Source organism: Podarcis raffonei, chromosome 17 (assembly GCF_027172205.1).
Source record: "Podarcis raffonei isolate rPodRaf1 chromosome 17, rPodRaf1.pri, whole genome shotgun sequence".
NCBI classification, from domain to species: Eukaryota; Metazoa; Chordata; class Lepidosauria; order Squamata; family Lacertidae; genus Podarcis; species Podarcis raffonei.
The window spans coordinates 20,102,592-20,121,375 of record NC_070618.1 but is presented as its reverse complement, the minus strand read 5'-3'; the positions used below and the strand labels follow the sequence as shown (position 1 = coordinate 20,121,375).

Sequence of the window (18,784 nt, the reverse complement as noted above, 5' to 3'; positions counted from 1 at the left end):
AGAGTAGTAGTAGTAGTAGTAGTAGTAGTAGTAGTAGTTTGGATTTGATATCCCGCCTTTCACTCCCTTTAAGGAGTCTCAAAGCGGCTAACATTCTCCTTTCCCTTCCTCCCCACAACAATCACTCTGTGAGGTGAGTGGGGCTGAGAGACTTCAAAGAAGCCCAAGGTCACCCAGCAGCTGCATGTGGAGGAGCGGAGATGCGAACCCGGTTCCCCAGATTACGAGACTACCGCTCTTAACCACTACACCACACTGGCTTAAAGTGTGGTGCTAATAACATCAAGGTCACAGGTTTGATCCCAATACCTGCATATTCCTACATTGCACCCATCTTGAGCTTGTAAAATTACCACCTTTTTGTGGGGAGGGATGGAAGATTTAAGGAATATAACAATGACAATAATGAAGCAACTCATTTATACTGTGTGACTGAAGGAACTCAAAGCTATATCCATGCTAGAATATTTTATAGTATTTGAACATGTGCTTCCAGTTGTGCATAACTTTCTCCCTTCCCAAAGGTATACACTGGAGTGAAAGCTCTGTGCTTTGATCTCTATTCACTTGGGGTCAGTGATGATGTCAACCTCCCTGTAGGATAAAGTTGGTAGTAGGATACCCACAAGCCTTCCTCTATCAGGCTGAACCAGTTATTAAAAGTCTCTAAAGTAGGCAGATCTGGACAGGGAAAGATATGTCAGGAAGCTTGAAGGATGCTTTGAGTCACTTCATCCCTAAGGAGACTGCTACTAGCTGTGCTTGTGGATATAGTGCACTGGTGCATCAGCTGTTATTCTCCAGCCAAATTCTTTGGGGAAAGTATCTGTGCAGGCAGCACAGCCCGTCTGCAGGGAGTGAATGCTTTTTTGAGGTATAGCAGCTAGTGAGTTGAACTACAGTAACCAAATGCTTCAGCAGATTTCCAAAAAAAGAGAGGGGAGTTTAGACCTTGCGGTATCTTCTTAATTGACGTTAGCAGGAAAGTGGAATACGTGCGGATTGTCATTGTGAATGGTGTGGGATATAAAAATATGAAGTAAACAGAAGCACTTCTGGAGAGCCCACTAGTATGTTGGGAGTAACTGAACATGAGAAGGGGTTAGTTTCCTTCATGACCGTAAATCACCCCCATAGATGAGCTACCTGCAGGTTTATGGTCAGCCAAGCCAGTTACTATGGTTACAACCCAGTGCCCCTTCTATATCTGTGAGTAATGCATGTAAGCTGTTTCAGTTGTCTGAGTCAGCCTGAGTCTGTTAGTTGCCCAGTGTTATATCTTGAATTGCTGAATGTATTTAGAGCAACAAAGATACCTTGAATTTCTATCCATATGTAGATATCTGTAACTGTAAAGGCCTACAAGCTTTATATATCTATGTCCAGAACTGTTTAACTGAGCCTTATCTTCTGCAACAGTAAACTATCTGTACCTTCCTCCGCTTTCATGTGGTGACTGGTACTGGAAGCAACTTCCACTGTGTAGTGGAATTCCCAGCATAGTGTGCTTGCTGAGTAGCATTCCCACACTGCTGTAATTTTCACCAACCAACACTCAAGAAAACAAAGGGTGAGCAAGTGAAAGCTGATGTTTTCCTTCCTTTAGTCTATTCCTGTTCAAAGTCACAAGTCAATTGGCTACTGTAATCTGAATGATGGTATTTCTGCATTAGAGATGCAAATGGGCAATATTCTATTGAAACAATAGTTCCTGTTCTGAACAGGAAAAGAAAGCAATATAAACATGACCACAAAAGAAATAATTTCCAAGTGCCATGGTTCTCCCACCCCATTAGAGGATGGCAGGGTTGCCCACGGGGGAGCAGAACATTGCATTTTTAAATCCAGGAAAAGGAAAGGACACCAAATCTAGATGCAACAAAAATATCTAAAGGCACGTTGAAACTCTTCAGAGAACTATGGACCTGGTATCAAAAATCATTGTTCCTCTCCAAATAAAAGCAAAAGTCCTGAGCAGCCTGTCTGGATGGTGGGATTCACATTTTTCTAAGGGAAATTGCAGTGGTGACCATGAAGATTTGCTGCTACCTATGCCAAACTGATTACTATTTTTTGCTTGGAATGACACATGATGGGAAGCTGTGCCAGTTTCCCTTACTGGATTTATCAATAGTATCCCAATTTTGTATGAAAGCCCTTACTGTGTCATTGTATGCTGAACCAGCAATTTATTGCAGCGCAGTAAACTGGAATAGCTTTCTCAGGTTAAGAACACAGAGACAGAAATCCAGTTAAGCGAAAACAATTTATATAATAAGAAGAGCATATGGCAGAGGCAGAATCTAGCCATGGAAAAGAATGACAGCCAACCAGAGGCTTTCTTCAAACATAGTTCAAGTAACCAAAATAAACTTTTAAATAAAAATAAAAATAAATGACTATATTCAGAGATACAATCGGCATCATGGCTCAACTGTTTTGTCTTTGATTTCTGATTCTGCTTTAGTTACTTAGACTATGTCTCATTCCGGAGAAGAGCAGTGGAGGGGGAGAGATGTCCGCTAGCAATTCTAGGAAATTCAGCATGATTAAATAAAGAATTCGGTAGCTATTGAGCCAAGGGGAATGTGCCTTAAATTAGAAAAGAAATGATCCACTTTTTGCTGTTGTTTATAGAATAGGCCCAAGGGTGTCCATATTTTCTTGATACTAACTAAACCAAATACTGAACTCTTCATATGATAAAAAGCTGCAAGTCACACATTCAGTCAACTGTTCCAATTAAGAAAAGCATTAACTGGAGAGGAACCCTATGCTGGAAAATGTCCTAGGGCCCATAGACTGCTGATCTTTGTACAAAGCTTTTCTGCCTACATTCAGTGAGAGGTAGTTTTACAAACATACGTGAAAGTGAGCACTCTTCCTGTAATGCAAAACCCATGCACTGATGGAGCACAGATAACAATTCTTCGAAGAAGCCCATTAGGTAGAACATGACAGGTCCATTTCTCTCCACAAAAGTGCTTTCAGAAAATGACACTAAATCTGCAATCCTATACCTGCTTACCTGGGAGTAAGTCCCATCAAACACATTGTCTGACTAGGCATGTACAAGATCGCATTGTCAACGAATACTTTTGCTGGCACCTTGAAAGATGGTTTGCTTAGTACAATTGACATAATCCCTGGCCACTAGCTGTGGCAGATAAGGATGATAGGAATCAATGTCCAACAAAATCTGGAAGGCAACAGGTTCCTGAACCCCTGGCCTAATAATAATTCTGGCACACTTTTATTTATAGCCCCAAAGTGGAACCTTTTCCTGCACCAAATTTTAATGGCACCAACTACAAGTCCTACTGCAAAGGAGGGGAAAATGGGGCACATTCTAAGTCATGCATTCATGGCTGTTCCTTGCACCTGCCCCACACCTGACATCATTTGATGGCAGGTGAGTGAGAGGTGGCTGTGTACAGCCAAAAATGGCTTTGTTGGCCAAACTGGGTAGCCTGGCAGATCTGGTTTGGCCTGTAAACAGTGGTTCTCCAATGCTGATATAATTCAATGGGCACCGCTATATTGATTCACAACATTCCCAAATACTGTAAGCACAGACAACCTTGGCAGGAAGCAGAATGAAGAAGATTAATTTGCGTGGCAATTTATGGCCTCCTGTTTAACGCAAATATATTACTTAACAACCTGAAGGTCATCAATTGTATGGCATAACAGATATATATGCTGCTCTTTGTGGTGCAGAAAATCATTTGTATTGAAAGAATAAACGTGATTTAGAAGCCAAGGATACTTAGGGGAAAACAGAGTAGTTTCAAGTTCATGGCCATCACTGCAGATTAGTATCTACTGATAACAGTGGCAGTGTATTAATAATCTGTCGTGTAAGGCTGACATATTAGATACTGTATTCTGTTCAGCTGCACAATGAAATCTAATCCATTTTATTACCTCCAGAATTGCAAACATTCTGTTTAAAGGGTTTTTGCAAGCTTAACTGTGTTTTCAAATTTGTTCCTCAATACAGTTTACTGCAATATCTTCTTATCAGGAAGTTGAATCAAGAGAAGTCTTATCTTGATGATATGTCAGCATAACCACAATCTGCTAACTAAGGAGAAAGTTTCAGATGAGGTACAAATATTTATAATGGCTGATAAAATCAGCATCAGAGAAGCAGAATGATTTTGCAGTACAAAATTAATTATACTTAACATATTCAGCTATGAGGAAAACAGAGTGTGCCCCAAACACACACACAAACACACACTTACTGATTCATACACATTCTATTGTCCAGTTGCCTTTGGAAAAGTGGGGTGTCCCTTGATACTTTACCATAACCCAGTTACAGATTTACAGCATGGATACTGTGCATTTATATAGGAACTGAGTGACAAAACTTGAATGAAATGAAGGTTACAATTTGATTAATATCAAATCTGCAACTGTAACAGAATTACTTGGCAGAAAGCTCCATTGAAACCTAGGGATATGTGCTTGTGGGCTGGCTGGCTGGGCTGGGCTGCATGCCTAGACATCCTTCTAATTCCTGGATCCAGCATGGATTCAATTGCTGGAATAGCCAGGCCAGCCAGGTAATGGCACACTAAGTATGCATTGTTAACAAAACAAAGGAAGTAGCTCTGTGCCAGAGTGCAAATGGGTGGGACTCCCTCTCTCAACTATTTATTAATTGATCTGCAGTGAATTGAAGCTTTAACAGTCCATGAATCCATGCTTAATGAGGTGAGATGAAGAATCTGTCTCCACCAGCTTCATTTTCATATCCAAATTGCCCATTCAAAGTGTTGAGCTTTAAAGCCATAGGTAGGCAAACTAAGGCCTGGGGGCCGGATCCAGCCTAATTTCCTTCTAAATCTGGCCTGTGGATGGTCAGGGAATCAGTGTGTTTTTACATGAGTAGAATGTGTCCTTTTATTTACTCTGGGTTATTTGTGGGGCCTGCCTGGTGTTTTTACATGAGTAGAATGTGTGCTTTTATTTAAAATGCATCTCTGGGTTATTTGTGAGGCATAGAAATTTGTTCACATTTTTTTAAAAAATATATACTCCACCCCCCCATAAGGTCTGAGGGACAGTGGACCTGCTAAAAAAAGTTTTCTGACCCCTGTTTAAAGCCCTTAATAGCCTTGGCCCCATAGACCTGAGGGAGCATCTCCACCCCGATTGTTCAGCCAGGACACTGAGATCCAACTCTGAGGGCCTTCTGGCAATTCCCTCATTGCAAAAAGTCTAAACCACTAAGTCTCTTGGGCTTGCCAATCAGAAGGTTGGCGGTTCAAATCCCCTTGATGGGGTGAGTTCCCGTTGCTCTGTCCCAGCTCCTGCCAATCTAGCAATTCAAAAGCACGCCAGCACAAGTAGATAAATAGGTACAACTGCGGTGGAAAGGTAAATGGCATTTATGTGTGCTTCTGTCACGATGTTCTGTTGCATCAGAAGTGGCTTAATGCTGCTGGCCACACGACCCAGAAAGCTGTCTGTGGACAATCACCGGCTCCCTTGGCCTGAAACTGAAATGAGTGCCACAACCCCATAGTTGCCTTTGACTGGACATAACCATCCAGGGGTTCTTTAACTTTTTTGTTTTTGTTTAATGCACCACAAACCTGCTCTTCTCTGGTCCAGTGTGAGCTGGACCATAAAGAAGGCTGATCGCCGAAGAATTGATATTTTTGAATTATGGTGCTGGAGGAGACTCTTGAGAGTCCCATGGACTGCAAGAAGATCAAACCTATCCATTCTGAAGGAAATCAGCCCTGAGTGCTCACTGGAAGGACAGATCCTGAAGCTGAGGCTCCAATGCTTTGGTCAACTCATGAGAAGAGAAGACTCCCTGGAAAAGACCCTGATGTTGGGAAAGATGGAGGGCACAAGGAGAAGGGAACTACAGAGGACGAGATGGTTGGACAGTGTTCTTGAAGCTACCAGCATGAGTTTGAGCTAACTGGGGGAGGCAGTGGAAGACAGGAGTGCCTGGTGTGTTCTGGTCCATGGGGTCACGAAGGGTCAGACATGACTAAATGACTAAACAAGAACAAACCATCCAGGGGTTCTTTAACTTTTTTTTTGTTTAATGCACCACAAACCTGCTCTTCTCTCCTGTGAAACTGGATTCCCATGCAAGGAGAAAGGATGAGCGAGCTCACCAAGGACACACCCGCTCCTCATTACCCTTGTTCTGAGGAGAGAGCCATCATGAACTATCCTTTGCAAATACCCTCATGGTCTTGAGAAGCAATCCAAATGTGCCCTTCTCAGCAAAGTTACCAAAGCCTTTGAATAAGTAAACAGAAAGGTTTCAGCTCAGGTGCATTTTAAATCATTTATGTTTCAGGTATTTAATAAGAACAATGGAATTTTGATGAAAGTAATAATTTAACTTTAGCATTTAATTTCCATTTTCTATTCTACATCCTTTGTAAATGTGAGTCACTCTAGGCTTATGATAAGCAGATATTGACATGGCCTTTGAATATAAAGTAATTGCTTAGTAGAATTCCTTCCTTTTTCTGAAAGTTGACAAGAACAAGAAAGATTGTTAGAGGGATTGCTGTGAATTGTTCAGGAAGGTCAAAGGCATGTCATGAAATCAGCCTGAGAACAATTGTTAATAATCTATTGGTGGTGACTGCCATTAGAATGCCCATTACTAATTATTTCTGCATGTTTAAAAAAGCTTGACTATCATCAGGTAATAATTTTAAAGGGTATCAGCTGGGGGGGGGGACTAATATGTCACCAAATGATCAGCCTGCTAGTCAGTGGAACTAAGAAAGTATTAAAATGGCAATGCTGCCAAATGTTAGAATCAAAAAGATATAAAAACACCCCCAAATTTGGAAATAAAAAGCTTTTGCTAATCAAATACAAAAGTTTGAGTTTTGTCTGAACTTAGAAAGCACCTTGATATATTTGGATAATATTTGCTTAACAATATATAACTTGTTATGTGATTAAAGTATGATTTAATGAATATTTTGTAGTCATGGAATTTTTGTAAAGAAACCTTTTTCTTTCTTTTTTTAAGTGGGTGATAAAGCACCTTAGGCCAATCAGAGCTTTGTCCAGCAAGTCAACTGCTATTTGTAAACTGTATGTAAGGGTGAAAAAAAGGTTGTAAACAGATTTATAGTGCTATTTTTAAGGCTTTGGTAAAATAATGCACTGATCTCCCTCCAGGGCAATTCTAAGCATGTCTAGTCAGAGGAAAATTCTACTGAATTCAATGGGGCTTGTTCCTAGGAAAGCATCATTACAATTGCAGCCTTACAGAGCAATCTAAACACCTCTTATGCCAGGATGTCTGTGGGGTGGTTTGACTGAACAGAGATGTTCCTTTGCTCAGTTCACCAGCTGGCCTCTCAACATCTGCCACTAATGGACTGACACAATTGGTGACAACTCTGGCTGTTGTCCTTCTAACTCGCTAAGATCTGGAGGAGGGGCCCCACCAATTTGCCCTCTGGGACAGAGCCCCCTCTCCATTCCTTTCTTAATGGCTCATCACCTTTCCTTTGTTCTCTTAATAACCTTATGAGGAAGCTAGCCTGCCTTATATTCTAACCCTTGCTGGATCCAGGGGTTCAGAAAACTTGATTAAATTCTAACAGTTACTAGGTCCAGGAATTTAGAGGATGTCTGGCAACCACAAACTCATAACAGCTGGGAAGATGCTCATGATTGACTCAGCCCAGGTGGCTCTCCCAAGTTCAAAATACTTTGTGACGGTGTGAAATGAAACCATGGAAGAATGCTTCCTATACTGCTGTGTTCATGCATGAAGGAGTGCTGTATCACACCATTGTTTTAGAACCAAAGCCCACCTACAAATATTAAAATAAGAAAGATCCCATTTTTTTATGAAGCATATTTATTACTTTAACTTTTCTTGATTTAAAGTAGCAGAAAATAAAGCTTCTCATGAATGAAACTTGGTGCAGAACAGAAAGCAAATTGCAAACTTGGAGCTGCAAGGTTTTCCCCAAAAGAGCTCTTTGATCCCAGCTGTGATGCTAATACATTTCATTAGTATTGTAGTAAACCTAGAAAAGTAGATGCATAATATTTCAGGCAAGGTTGAATGGAGTAGGAAGACTATCAAAGATAGTATCTTCAAGGTAATGTTTTTACCTGTCATATTTAAAGGTTATGTTTCACCATTTAACCAAGCAAGCTCCATGCTGATTTTATTCCTTACTTCTGCAATTTTCTAAAACAAAAACACCCCCCCCCCATATATATACCTCCTCATCCTCAAACCCAAACCCTCCCTAGCAAAAATTGGTCACCCTCTTCAGTGGTTCCTCAGTCTATCATAGCTAATCATTGAGTAAGTTGCCTGGGGGGAGGGAATAAGAGATGCCTTGGTAGAATCATTAGGGCCAAACTGGGCCCCTGATCTCCCTTGATTTGGAATAAGAACCAAGAATGGGCAGGGTGTATGTGTGTGAAAATAAGTTGTGTTGCCAAAGGGAAGAGAGAGTAGCTGAAGTACAATGCCGTCGGAGGCTAAAATAGGTCTTGGTGGCAAATTCTCTCCCTAATGAAGAAAGGAATTTCTCTTAGTGCCTGGCTGGCAGGTCTGTTTGGTTGAAGGATAAGTGATCCACGAACATAAGAAAAGTCCAGTTGCATCATATCAAAGGCTTATCTAGGCCAGCATTCTGCTATCACAGTGACCACTCAGATTTTTGTGGGACACCTATTATCAGGAAGTGAACATTATCACACTTTCTCACTCGTGTTTCCCAGCAACTATTAATTACAGTAGAGGCAGATACCAGAGGTAAAATAAAGCCATAATGACGACTAGTACCCAGCTTTGTCCTCCATGACTTTGTCTGATTCCCCTTGAAAGCTAGCCAAGTTGTGGCCACAACATCACCTTGTGACAGCAAATTCCACAGTTCATCTACACGCTTTCTCCTACCATAGAGGAGAGTAGAACTCCAGTAGTGCGGTAGAGGTGGATCGTGGTTGGGAAACAGCTGGTCTTGGTGAAAATGAACTTGGTAAAATATTCAAGTGGGAACTGATCAGAAAGGTTCAATGTATGGTGTGCTCCTCAAACAATTATTTATTGAGGTTAAGAGAGGGCAATGTTTTATCAGGGCACACATGCTCAGGAACATGTAAAATGGTTCTAAGTTTGCATTGCTTTTGTGTATGTGTGTGTGTGTGTGTCCACATGGTTGCAGAGGAGAAAAATAAAAAGTGAGGGAAATGTAATGCAAAATAATGGCAAAATAATTAAAAAGGTGCGAAAAGCAGGCAGGGTTCTGGGAAAACTGACTTTGGCAATCCTGCCCACCATTGACCCAATGAACTTTTGACTATACACAATTTTGGCTTTAGGTGTGATCGCTGGAATGTAACCTCTGCTTAAATTGCAGGCTTACTGCAAGTAAAAGTTTACTCACTATTATGCCAGAAATTATAATCTCACATTAGTAAGAAAAGCCTAACACCAATCTATTTCCAAAGTTTTACTACATTTAATATATAAATTAAAACTACAGCAAAGGGTGTTCCTTTGTGCTCAGTTATTACAATGAGTCCTCTGGGAATCTGGGAATTCTAGGTTATTTTTCTCTCTCATCTAGCCTATGTTATTTTAACTGTCCTTTTTATTGTTTTATAGATTAAAACACACACACATAAGCAAGCAGAGCCCTGCCATGATAAAAATAATTCTTATCTAAGCACAAAAGTTTTCATTCAATAGAGATGATGAGACAGAAGACTTCACAATCTCATATACTGCAGATGCCTCTTGAGACCAAAAACAACAAGAACACTGTGACAAATGGGACACATACATCTTAAAAATAACAGTAGTGAACTAATATATCTTTAACAAATGATTACTGTGGATATGTTGGCTGAGTTTATTGGGTGGAAAGAAACACTGAATTGTGGGTGGGCGTGGCAGTCCCTTTTCCCTTAGTCTGCATGAGAATCCTTAATCTCTGTATTCCTCTTCTTGAAGAAGAGGTATCTGGGATAGCTGAGTTGGTAGGTCCCTGCGGATTGTAGGTGGGCAAATGTTGTCCCCATCTTCAAAAAAGGGGAGGAGAAAAGAAGACCCAGCTTGACATCTTCAGATATCTAAAGGGCTCACATGGAGGATGGAGAAAGATTATATTCTGCTCCATAAGATGGGACAGACCCAATAGATATGGGATGATATCCAGCATTACGATCTTCAAACAAAAACATCTTGGCGGTCCCAGGCCACAGAGAGGTTAGGCTGGCCTCAACCAGAGCCAGGGCTTTTTCGGCTGTGGCTCCGATCTGGTGTAACGCTCTGCCACAAGAGACTAGGGCCCTGCGGGACTTGACATCTTTCCGCAGGGCCTGCAAGACAGAGCTGTTCCACCAAGCCTTTGGCCAAGGCACAGCCTGACTCCCTTCTTTGGCAATCTTCACAGAACTCTAGCCCAATGGTTGCCATCAATTTGATTTGAATTAATTTTATAATTTATTAATTATTATTATTAGTCATACTCAGTAGACCTATTGAAATAAATGGGCCTAAGTACAGTTCTCATGGTACTTTCCCCCCCACTATGAGAGTCCAGTTTTTCCAGCTGATATTTTCTACCTTGAAACCTTTCGGGATTTTTTCGGAATAGTCCTAAGATGCTTAAAGTAGTTACTCCATTTTGCAGTTTACTGAGAATGGTTGTTTATTAGGGGAAGGGGAAGGACTAGGTAATCAACCGTCGCAATGAGTACAGAACTACTCAAATCCACAGGACAGGTTTTGAACAGGGGTTGTGTTGACAAAACCTGCTGCTGCTCGAAACTTGATTCAGATACACTTCACTTCATAATAAGGCGACGTTATGCCCCCAACTCCAATTGTTACAGCTGCTTCTGGGCGATTCCTTCTAAACCAGATCATTATCTCTTGTGAAAATTAGGCAGCAAAGCAGAGCCAGTCTTTTTGCTAACAACCCACCCACCCCTGCTAGCAGCGACGTCCCAGAAGTGCTCAATATCCTCTCGTCACCCCAAGCCTTGCGGTTATGAGTGGGAGGTGCAACGTACAGAAGGGGGAGAAAATGATGCATTGCACAGCTTGTGATGGACTGGCAGAACCAAAGGGGTGACCACCCCTATCACTAACAATGAGCTTATTCCAGTGCTGCCTTCCCACTCATTCCATCTTCTTCCAAACTGCATTTCTTAGAGTGGGAACAAAGAACAGATTGAAATGTAGAAGAATGGACTTGTAATATTAATGCTTGTATCGTTCTAGAAAATTTGTCACTATTACCTAAGCACTGATTTAATGATTTTGCATTAAATCTTAAGCCAGTGGTTATACAAAGGGTAACTGTAGTATATAATGTGTAGAGTCATTCTGTCACTGTTGGCTGTTGTTGTTTTTAAATAAAACTCAGTATAATTGGATAATTTGGACAGCAACTACTCCCTACCTTTTAATACTCTAGATTCAATGAACTATTCAGTGAAATATATTCAGTTATGGTATTTATTTGGTTTAGGATAAAGAAAAGAACATCTGGGGCTGGGAAAACTTAATTAGAAGACACACTTAAATATACATCATACCAAGTGTGGTATATTATAATATACAGTCATACCTTGGTTGTTGAACAGAGTCCGTTCGACTTCCAAAACGTTCGCAAACCAAGGCATGGCTTCTGATTGGTTGTTTGGCCCCGGAAACAATGCCAACAGCCGAAACGGATGTTTGGCTTCCAAAAAATGTTCGCAAACAGGAACACTTACTTCCAGGTTTGCAGCGTTCGGGAGCCAAAATGTCCGAGTACCAAGGCGTTTGACAACCAGTTTGACAACTGTAGTATAGTATATCAGGATATGCCAGCCAGCTTGATAAGGTACCAGGTTTTTTGGGGGGAAGCTATAGAATGAGACAACATCAAAAAATGGTATTATATATGGTATTAGGAAACCTCAGAGCTAACAGACCATAATTCCTGGCTTAAACTGCTGGTATACTGATCTACAGCTTCATAGCATGTAACACCTTATTAAGCATAAAGAACAAAATTCATTGGATTTCTACTAGTGCAGGGCTATGCAGTACTAGTGCAGGGCTATGCAGATTTACTTGGGAGTTTGTCGCAAGTGTGTGATTTACTTATGACTAACCAAACACATCAGTAGGCCAAAATAAATAAATAAAACAAAAAAAAGTTTAGCCAGTACTTGAATGTATGCAATGTGATAGTGCAACACAAAAAGGTTTCATTACAAACCTATAAAATTGTAACTGATACTTCTATTCTCACCACTAATTCTAATGCAACTGGTTAGGCTTAATTTTTTCAAAATAAATTAAAACACAAATCACCACTGGTAGGTCTGGGAAACTAAGCATTTCCTAGTCTATAATATACTAACTATACAGTGTATTGTTTTGTCTTTTGCTGTATAGCCTAGACTTGCTTGAGTAATGGTGCCTGTAAGACTTTCCTGCATTTTTGCCAGGTTACACAAAGAACTCCTCCTTGCCTATTTGAATTCAAATTTCTGAGACTGTCTTTTGCTTCATAGACTCATCATTTATGCCGTGCTAGAAGAAGCTAATCTTTCTGACATTATCAAGTACTTCCCTTTAAAGTTTATATAATTCAATTAGATTTGTTCCATTTAAACATCTTTTTCCTTCCTAGACTACATAAAATTAAAGTTTCAAAACCTTTTCATTTCAACCCTATCCTATAATCTATGGATTAACCTAATGCAGTCATTCTATGTACCATTTTATTATAAAGAGAGAACTCTGAGCACTGAAATAATGAAACTGCAGAAGGCCATGTACTTCTGGTTTTAAAAAAGCAGGATTTCCTTTTCATCACCTACATCTGAAAGCAGATCTTCATGACTGGGATGAGGAACCCTATGACACTAAATCAGTTTTGAGTCATTAGTAACTACAGAAAACAAGTGCACCTTCTAAAGTTTCTGTGGGATTTCCTAGGAGATATACACACAGGTGATTTTCACTGAAAACTGCACAGCATCACATGGCTAGCTTTCATAGGAAACATTCCCATTTCCGTTTCGTTTCCAAGTATCCTTACATTTCACTATTCCATAATCAAAACGGAACAACTTGCTTGTTCATCAGCTTGTTTCCTTTCATTGCCAAAGTAGTGCAAATGTTCAAGGGCTCCCATAAGCCAGCAATCTGAAATTGAGTAAGCTAGTTAGTAAATTGAGTAAGCTAGCCAGCCAGTATGGCCAACGGTTAGGAATGATGGCACCATCTAGCTAGGCACATAGCTCCTTATCCCTGTTATATGGTGGGTTTTTTTTGGGGGGGAGGGTGAAGTATGCTGCATGCCAGACCCCTCTAATACCTGGATCCAGGAAGTATGAAATGTATCAAGGGTTTTAATTCTTGGAATAGCCATGCTAGCCTCCTGGCAAGGTTACAGCCAAATGATAAATGGACATAAATCTGATATCAGGAATCACAAGACAGAGAAACCAGTCGGAGAACACTTCAATCTCCCAGGACTTTCTATACAAGATCTTGAAGTAGCTGTCTTATTACAAAAGAATTTCAGAAATAGACTGGAAAGAGAAGTTGCTGAATTGCAACTTATTACCAAACTTAAAACCATGGAGAGACCTGGTCTGAATAGAGACTTTGGATTCTTATCTCATTATACATGATAAAGCTGTTTTTAGCCATCTCACCCCTTGCTTTTTCCTGTAAGACCAGTCGTTAACAGTATTCAGCAGGTTTACCACACCTAACAGCCAATCACCCATTCCCACCACCCTTCTGAGTAATACCCCTCCCCACCCTCTCACTATATAGAAGGGTCTGGTGACTTCTGTTTCAGTGTATCTCAAGAAGTGTGCATGGACACAAAAAGTCATACCAAGAACAAACTTAGTTGGTCTCTAAGGTGCTACTGGAAGGATTTATTTATTTATTTTTGTTTCGACTACGACAGACCAACACTGCTACCTACCTGTAACTAGAGTCATTAAAAGGTATTAAGAGGCTCGGAGTGTGACAGCAAATGGGTGGGGCCCTTCCCTCAACAGAAAAAGGCAGAGTTTGGAGCAGAGGTAGCAGGGGATATCCTCCAACATTCCCCTGATGAAAATCGGGACATGAGAGTGTCTTTTGTTGCCGCGTGAGTCAGTTGGCTTGTATGGGAGCACAATACCAAAACAAATGCGACTTTTGGTGCTGTGCCCTTGCGAGAGCATGACACCACTGCAAGCATCAGTGCTGGCTGCAAGCACCAGCTCAACCCCAGGACATCCTGGGATGAAGCTGAGATGACTTCTGTTATTCTGGGAATGTCCCATTAAAATAGTTGGAGAATATGGCAGGGATGTGATCTAGAAGGAAATCAGCAAGCTGGAGAGGGAGGGAAGAGCAATGCTGTAGAGCAATGTTTGATTTCTGTTTGAATCAAGGTTGCCGCTATGGGAGAAACAAGACCCTTTTGGGTTGATAATGCTGTGAACCTCTTCATCGTATGCTCAGGTTGTATGCATGCGTAAATAAATCACAGTTTCCACCATGCCTCATTCTAAAAGGAAACATGAACCCTGGGTAAGGGCCTGGAAAGCCTGAAATCTCGCACTACTGGGGTGGCATGCAACAATATCAGAATGGTTAACAAAAATATGGTTTCATCTCAAGGTTGTTCATCAAATGCTGCTGGTCAAGGAGTAGACCAAGAATGATGGGAACGCAGAGGAAGCTACTGATTCTTGAATAACCCAATAATATCCCCCATCATAATATGTAAAAATACATTTTAAAAGAAAGCAAGATTTGTACATTCAGGGACAACTGGGTACAGCAAACCCTCCCCCCCCCCGATAAATCATATGTTGTTTAGAAAAACCTTCATTTTTGCAACCCCCTTCAGAGGCATTTCGTGAATGGAACCATATACTTGGCTTTAAACTGTTGAGGTTGTATTTTTACAGTGGAAGGGGCTAGTGAGGCATATCACTTTTCCTGGAATACATTTGATACTGCTGTTTTCACACAATCAACAAAACCACAAAACAAAGCTGACAAGCTAGTTCTCCTGGGCTTGGGTTTTCTGCTCTTTGGGGCTTTTGTTGTCTGCCCAAATGTTCTGTGCATGACAGCTAATTTGTGTAATACAAATGATGTTACCTTATAAGCTTTATCTCAGTGGAATGCTAACTAGAGCATCTCTGTGTAAACAAGCACTTGAGTTTATTATCCATAATCCTATAGAACAGTCTTAAACATCGCAGAGCATTCTGGAAACAGTGTTAAGGTTATCAGTTCAACTTTCACAGTTACTTTGTTGGCTGTTAAATCACAGCAGACTGCTACTTATTGAGAGTAAATTCTGTTAAACAAACTTACTTCCATGTGAAAATGCTGTACAGGATCATCTGAAAATCCCTATTCTCAATAGGTTTAGAGCTGTGGGGTTTTTTTGAGAGGTTCCCCCCTCTGTTTATTGGAATGCATAGGATATAAAACTGTTCCAAGCCCCAACAACATACCCCTAATTTTTATTTTCAGTGAAAAAAGCATCCATTTTTTACTTCCTGGAGCTATGGTATTAAGGTTTGGTTGCTGAAACCCATTTTGATAATGCTTGACAGGTGATAAAGCACATTTTACTTTCTACTTCTGGTAGGCTTTATTCCTTTCCATCATGGAATCTCTTACCATGAATCTTTTTTTTCTGTTTATAACTGGAATTTATTTCAGCAGAACATCTCCCATTTTAAAAAGCAACTATATCTCAGGCATGTTTCAAAATCTACTTTGAAATCACACCTTTCCCCAAACCATAGGACTACAAACAAGAGTTTAACCTAAACTTCAAAGAGAGACTTCACCATGGACATTAAATTTTGGCTCACTATAAAAAGTTTGTCCTATGTTTCTCTGGATCATGGCCAGTGCAAAAATACAGGATCTACAATAACAGCTCAAACATGAAGAAGTGTGCATGCACACAAAAGCTTATACCAATAACAAACTTAGTTGGTCTCTAAGGTGCTACTGGACAATTTTTATTTATTTATTTCGACTGCGTCAGACCAAACATGGTAACAGATGTCTGTCAAAAAGCACTGATTTGTTCAACCAATTCTAGATAGAAACAAGGACCATCTTATTGGCTTCTTAAAACTGAAACTGCAGAAACATCTGCCCACATATATGCCACGTCGATTCCTGCTGTCTCAAAATAACTTCAAATAGCAAAAACATGCCTGTTATCCATCTCTGAGTAGAGCACCTTCTCACTAGAATTTAATTTCTTAGATTATTAAGCACTTTGCAGCAAAAAAAGTAACAGAAATTATCAGTCTTACCCTGAGTGTGTAGATTTTGATTCAGTTCCAAATTCTCCACCCTGAGACCTGAAACAGGTAAAAAAAGAAACACAGAGAAAATGTCATCTCATATTGAGGTTCAAAGAAAATGTTGAAATAATGCTAATCACAACATTTCAGCAATAGCAATACAATTAAAAATAAAAGCTTATTTAAAACATTTCCAAACCATTTAAAAATACCTAAAAGCGATTAAGCACAATAAAACATCAGAATGTTATCACCAGAAATTAATAAATAGAAATTTACACTATTCCTTTATTTAAAACATGTATTCACCACCTCTAATCACAGTCTAAATATGCAGCAGAAATGTGGTGGGAGCATGACATGCTGTTAGAACGGACCGATGACACCAAGCTGCAGATTCCAGACTGAACTGTGAGGAGAAAATGGACTCCTGCCAGAATTGGCAGTAATGTTCCAAGCCACAGTCCTGCTGGTGCCTCACTACCAACCCGGAGACTCCTGGTCTCACTCTTCCTCCTTGCTAGTGTTCCCTGTTCAACTGCCTTCTTCCAGCATACAAGTGCTAATGAGAATGAAGAGACGGGAGGAACTCACCAGGACTCAGTTCCGGCACCATTCAGATGGGCACCATTGCCATTTTAAGAGAACAAGGGAGGTGCTCATGGCGAGTTCTAACACCTCTTTTTTCTGGCACTGTCTAACACGAATGTATTTTTTTACAGAACTGGGGTAACAGAGTTTGGAAGTGTAAGGACACCCATAACTGATAAATTTGGGGAATGTTAGAAATCAATAAATGGTAGAATTTAGATAATATTTACAATATTGAAGGGAAGATGTCAGATGTTAGATTGAAAAGGCAGGCTAAACCAGGAAATCGCCTGGGGAGAAGGTCCATCAGGGAGTAATAGCTGGACAATGGCCAGTCAATGACCCTCTGCCAGAGCTCTGGGTAAATAGAGCCGGGAGGGGGAGATTATAGAAGTGTGATTTCACACAGTAAATAATGTGTCCTTTTGAAATTTAGAGGTCATATTGGCAGACTTGGATAGAAGCACAGAAATGATGCCTGGACTACAGTGCTGCACTGCTGGGAGGAACAAGCCCCTCTGGAGATGTACTGCTCTGAACTCTCTTCAAAGTAGACCCAGGTCTAAAATATGTGTACAATAAACCATATTTCTTAAAGACAATGGTCTCTGTTGTGTCTTGATTTCCCAACAGAAATACAACCCTGGGTGAGTGCTTGGAACCCTTTGGAGATTCGGGGTGGCACACAACCCTTTTATTTTAACAATGCAATTTTGATAAATGGGTAATGGAAATTGTTCCAGTTTGGAAACTGATTGTATATGGATAACAAGTACTACTACTTTTCCGAGTCCCATGACTTGTTTCCAGGAGAATTCAAGTATCTGAAGGGTGTAGCCAGCCTTCTCTGTTAGGTGACACAGTCACATTTCTAGGTGGGATATTTTTTGTAGGAGAGTGAGGCACATATTGCCAGGCCATCCACACTTACTGGTGGACAGGATGTGAGGGCCAGGCCAGGGGAAGTGAAAGGCCTTTCACCTTTATAATATATAATCAGCTCTCTAAACTCTTTTCCCCCTTTCTGTAAATTACTAAGCCTTTTTGGATCTATGGTATTACTTAGGTTCCCCACCACACCCTTCTTAGGGGCTTCCTTTTGATGCATGTCTATGTCTCAGGTTTTGTGTATTGTCTGCTGAATGAGTCAAGGTTCCTCTGAAGTTAATGGTAATTTCCTGGTTTTCTCTTTATCACCTTAATTCTTGTAGGGGCAGCAGACGCTGCTGGGCAGAATGCCCTCGTTCCTAGACATGGTTAATGCAAATTACTTAAGCGACAAGCCTCCAGCAGCCTCAAACATTAGAATTTCTGAAACAAGGAAGAGCTGATACTTTTGTGATGCTATCTTCAACTGACATTGCTTCTTAATTAAAAAAAAAGTAACTGATAAGGATGATTGTTTACTAACCAGATCATTGCATTTCCCAGCTAATTTTCAAGTAGACTTTCTACAAAAAAATTGAATAACACAGTAGCTAAAAACGGATTACAATTATGGCTCACTGAATAAAACTGCATCAGCGTGTGCTTCTCAATGTTGGCAAATAGGAAAATACCCCCTGATCTTTTCTCTTTCTTGTTCACTATCTCTGTTGGGTTCCTGTATCCTTCCATCCATGGAAGGCATTTGATCCAGTGGAGAACCCCTGCAAATGGCAGCGTGGGACAGCAGCAGTCACTTGGCCTTTGCTTGCCAACATCCCTGTTGCCTATCAGGGACAGAGAGGGGCAGGAATGAAGCACTAGTAGGGTGAATGCACACTGGTGGAGAAGCTGGCTGGTGGGGGAGGGGAGAGATGAAACTTTTGCCAATCCCCTTATCCCCTGCAGCCCCGGCACCATGTCCAACACTGTC

The 18,784-nt window shown here is 40.6% G+C and overlaps 1 protein-coding gene across 40 annotated transcripts in view; it reads right to left on the bottom strand.

Annotated features, from left to right (window-relative positions):
- Positions 1-18,784, bottom strand: part of PTPRD (protein tyrosine phosphatase receptor type D) — a 1,152,007-nt gene that overhangs the window by 684,247 nt on the left and 448,976 nt on the right. For all 40 annotated transcript variants that reach the window (XM_053371570.1, XM_053371569.1, XM_053371568.1 and 37 more), the window contains one exon: positions 16,345-16,392. The gene's annotated coding sequence lies outside the window, so the exon portion shown is untranslated. The remainder of the gene's footprint in view (positions 1-16,344; positions 16,393-18,784) is intronic.